The sequence below is a fragment of the Callithrix jacchus genome, chromosome 6, assembly GCF_049354715.1.
Source record: "Callithrix jacchus isolate 240 chromosome 6, calJac240_pri, whole genome shotgun sequence".
Taxonomy (NCBI): Eukaryota; Metazoa; Chordata; class Mammalia; order Primates; family Cebidae; genus Callithrix; species Callithrix jacchus.
The window spans coordinates 102662808-102667866 of record NC_133507.1 but is presented as its reverse complement, the minus strand read 5'-3'; the positions used below and the strand labels follow the sequence as shown (position 1 = coordinate 102667866).

The 5059-nt window shown below is 39.4% G+C and overlaps 1 pseudogene; it reads left to right on the top strand.

Annotated features, from left to right (window-relative positions):
• The first annotated feature begins 4137 nt into the window (after positions 1 to 4137).
• Positions 4138 to 4810, top strand: LOC100400529 (large ribosomal subunit protein uL6 pseudogene; annotated as a pseudogene).
• Positions 4811 to 5059: the final 249 nt, after the last annotated feature.

Genomic DNA, 5059 nt, shown 5'->3' with positions numbered 1-5059 from the left:
ATGAGAATACATGCATACAGGGAGGGGACCAACACACACTGGGACCTGCTGGGTGTGGAGAAGAAGAACATCAGAATAAATAGCTAATGTATGTAAGGCTTAATACCAAGGTGATAGGTTGATAGATGCAGCAAACCACCATGACACACGTTTACCTATGTAACAAAAATGCACATCCTACACATCTCCTGGAGCTTTAAATTAAGAAATCAAGAAGTTATTTGAAACTAATGAGAACAAGGAGACAACATACCAGGATCTCTGGGATGCAGCTAAAGCAGTGTTAAGAGGAAAATTTATAGCACTAAAATGCCTACATCAAAAAGCTAGAAAGATCTCAAATCAACTACCTAAGATCACACTAAAAGAAGTAGAGAACCAAGAGCAAACAAATCCCAAAGCTAGCAGAAGACAAGAAATAAGCAAAATCAGAGGGGAACTGAAGGAGATAGAGACATGAAAAACCCTTCAGAAAATTAACAAATCCAGGAGTTTTGTTTGTTTGTTTGTTTGTTTGTTTGTTTTTGGAAAAAATTAATAAAATAGATAGACTGCTGGCTAGACTAACAAAGAAGAGAAGAGAAAAGAATCAAATAGATGCAATCAGAAATGATAAGGGGGATATCACCAGCGACCCCAGAGAAATGCATATTTAAATATATTTTGGCCAGACATGGTGGCTCATACCTGTAATCTCAGCATCTTGGGAGGCCAAAACAGACCAGGAGTTCAAGACTGGCCCAGGCAACATAGTGAGACCCTGGATCTACCAAAAAGAAAAAGAAAAATTTGCCAATTATGATTGTGCACAACTGTAGTCCTAGATATTTAGGAGGCAGAGATAGGAAGATCACTTGAACCCGGAATTTCAAGGTTACAGTGACCTGTGATTGTACCACTGCACTCCAGCCTGGGCAACAAGAGATCCTGTCTCAAAAATAAATAAATAAATAAATATATTTTTTTACTATATCCTCCTCCTTGATTAAAGGTTTCCTAGAGCATAAGTTCTAGTTTAAAAATAATTTTTCTAGAATTTTGAAGCATTGCTCCATTGTGTACTAACTTCCAGCGTTACTCTTGAGAAATTGTGCCACTCTGATTCTCATTTCTTTGTTATGTGACCTGGTCATTCTTTCTGTAAAATCTAGTTTCCTCTCTTTATCTCTACTGTTCTGAAATGTCATATTAATGTGGCTTTGTGTAGATCATTTTTCCATTTCTTAACAGTGGCATTTGGAGGATCTTTTCAATCATGACACTGCTTTATTATTTCTTTGAAAATCCTCTCCCCTACTGTTTTATACTAGGATATCTGACCTTCTGGACATTTTCTTTATTCTATTTCCAACTCTTCTACTTTATTTTTAAATTTCAGCTATTATTTTTTAATTTCCAGGAGCCCCTTATTTTTTCTCTAATTATTACTGATATGGTTTCACTATGTTAAACCATAATCTCATCTTGAATTATAGTTTCTATAATCCTGATATGTTGTGGGAGGGACCCAGTGGGAGGTAATTGAATCATGGGGGTGGTTACCTCCACGCTGTTCTCATAATAGTGAGAGTTCTTGCAAGATCTGATGGTTTCATAAGGAGCTTTTCCCCACTTCAATCAGCAATTCTTCTTGCCGTTGCCACGTGAAGAATATATTTGCTTCCTCTTCCACCATGATTGTAAGATTCCTGAGGTCTCCCCAGCCATGTGGAACTGAGTCAATTAAACCTCTTTCCTTTACAAATTACCCAGTCTCAAGTATATCATCATAGCATGAGAATGAACTAATACAATTACTAACTATATTAATAATTATCTGTAATTACAGTACAACAAGCTTTTAAGTGAGGTTTTTAATCAATTTGGAGTTGTGGCTGAGGCTTAAAGCATAGAATGCCATGTATGCCTGTATTAAAAAAAAAAAAAAAAAGATGCTAGACATTCATGAAGGACTAACATAGCACGCATTTACAGTAAAATAAGTCTTGTGCCCATAGCCTACATCCCAACTTTAGTCCATATGTGATGAAAGAAAAATCCATAACAAGGCTAGAAACTCTTTACAGTGAGTTAGGATATTTTTTTGAGGAGTGTCATATGTAGGCATATGAACATTTAAAGTAGCAGTTTCTCTCCACCTTCTCTTGGGTGGAGCAAGGGGAGGATTCATGCATACTCAAAAGACTGAGTTACTTGCCAAGGGTGGAGACCAACATCTCAGCCCCCAGTCAGCTACTGCTGAGCTGAAGAAATGTGTAAGCTTGCTCTGTGCTTCTACTTGAGCAGAGAGTGGGGAAAGAGTATTCTTGGGAGAACTAGACCCATGTCCTCTGGATTTAGGGGGTCAGATGGAGGTGGGGCAGAAGGATTTGTGCCTTTCGTTCACCTGAGACTGCCTGGAGATGCTTGTATAGAACAAAGAAGGGACTGCAGTGGGAATGATCTAAACTTCTGTCATTGTATTGGACAGAGAGTCAAGAGTTTTCCTAAGAACTAAATGGGAAACCAGGAAAGTAATAGTGAGCTTGAGTTTCCACCCAAGAGTTCTGGCTCAACAGAATGAGCTTGCATCGAGAGTACTTGTAAAGAGAATTAGGGGAAATCATGAGAAGTCAGCTGCATGGGGTGTCACCAAGTGAAGTGTGGGGAGAACAGTGTGAAGTCAAAAGTCTTATGGGGGAGTAAGCAAAAGAACTATGCAAAAGCACCTCCAGCAGAAAGGGTCAGCGTTGGGGTTCCTGCCACACAGAGGTACCAATGTCAGGTACAGCAGCCCAATAATATAGGACTGTCTTTTTCTCTTCGAACCCCTGCTTTCCTTGGGCATAAGACTAAGATGGGCATAGAAGCATCACTTGGCGAAGACAGAAAGAAGGGTTACAATGGAGAGAAAAAGAATAGACCATGAAGCTGCACTTTCACCTGGCAGAATTCAGGATCAACCCAAGCTAGGAAGTGGGAAAAGATATAGATTAGACAAAAGATTGAAGATTGTATGAGAGTGGACCTTTTAATACCCCAAAATGAGACTATTCTAGTCTCCAAAAGTGCCCAGAAAAGCCTTGGACTCTGCACAAGATGTTATCCTGCTATAGGAGAAAGGAAATCTGACAGAAAATTTAAAGATGACCAGGTTGTTTCCTGCTTGTATCTTATCAAGTACAATCCATTTAAGAAATCGGTTACAATAGCATTTTTGTTTCCCTTTCCATTCTCTGTGTCCTTGTAGAATCATACTTTTTCCATCATTTCAGTGGGATTTCTGGTGAGTCGAAAGATGGCCACATGTGCTCAGTCCCTTTTTGAACCACAAGTCAGTGTAATTGCCTTATTTATTTTTATTTTTTGGACCAAAAACTCCTCCGGAAAGGACTAAGTTGACCTATTGATATTTGAGTGAGAAATCAGTAGATAGCAGGAAAGTCCAAACTTCCACTTCAATCGTGGGCATATTCCACTTAGATAAGTTCACCTAAGAGAAAAGTTTTAGCCAAGCATAGCGGTGCACACTTATGGTTCCAGCTACTCGGGAACCTGGGAGACTGAGGCTGCAGTGAGCCACGTGAATTCCCACGTGAGTGACAGAGTGAGACCCTATCTCAATAAAGAAAAAAGGAAAGAAAGAAAGAAAACAAAACAAAAAAGAAAAACTGTGGTCCATTACCTTGTAGCTAACCATCTGAACTAATTTCTCAGAAAGAATAATCATTGACTGTCACATCTGCCACCTAGTGGCCACTCTGATGCACACATTATGCTAATATTACCGTACTTAGCCTACACCTTTTCATCCTTGATCCCTGCATCCATCATTCATTCCTTCACCCATCCATCTATCCATCCATTATCCCTTCATCCATTCACCCACCCATCATTCATATTCACTCACCCATCCATCCATCGTGCCTTCATCCATCTGTCTACACATACATGCATGGTACACTTATTTGGGTCAGGCTCTAGGCATGCAGAGAAACAGAATAAACTGAGCCCTCGTCCTTTCTTAAGGAACTGATGATCTAGTGGGGGAGAAAAACTTGTATTTTTTTTCTTTGATGGAGGATTCTAAAAGCTAAGGCTCCAATGTCCAAGTCTGTGTTTCAACCTTCTTTAAAAAAAAATCTCGGATACAAGTACGTGATGAGAAAAGACGTTCCTTCTTTGCCACGTTTACTGCGAGAATGAAGACCATTCTTAGCAATCAGACTGGCGACATTACTCTGAAGGGACGCACAGTTATCGTGAAGGGCCCCAGAGGAATCCTGCGGAGGGACTTTAATCACATCAATGTAAAACTCAGTCTTCCTGGAAAGAAAAAAAAGAGGCTCCAGGTTGACAAATGGTGGGGTAACAGAAAGGAACTGGCTGCTGTTCGGACTATGTGTAGTCATGTACAGAACATGATCAAGGGTGTTACACTGGGCTTCCGATACAAGATGAGGTCTGTGTACGCTCACTTCCCCATTAACGTCGTTATCCAGGAGAATGGGTCTCTTATTGAAATCCATAATTTCTTGGGTGAAAATACATCTGCAGGGCTCAAATGAGACCAGGTGTTGCTTGTTCAGTATCTCAAGCCCAGAAAGATGAATTAATCATTGAAGGAAATGACATTGAGCTTGTTTCAAATTCAGCGGCTTTGATTCAGCAAGCTACAACAGTTAAAAACAAGGATATCTGGAAATTTTTGGATGGTGTCTATGTCTCTGAAAAAGGAACTGTTCAGCAGGCTGATGAGTAAGACCTTAGAGTTGTCCAGCTACAGAAACAAGATGCTTATCATAGCTAAGACCTACTTGTGATATTTACATGATGCAATAAAATACCTATTAATTTGGAAAAAATAAATCTCAACTGGCTTCTTCCCTGTAATTTAACGAAATACTTAAGTCTTTGCAATAATAAAGGGGAAAAAAGCAAAAAAACAGTTTATGAATCATATTACCCCTAACGATTTTCTTATTTCTTTCCTTTTATTCATAGCCAAGTTTCTTCAAACTGGACTCTACATCCTCTGAAATCCTTTCCTCGTGTCTAACTCATTTTTGTGGTCCTGTTT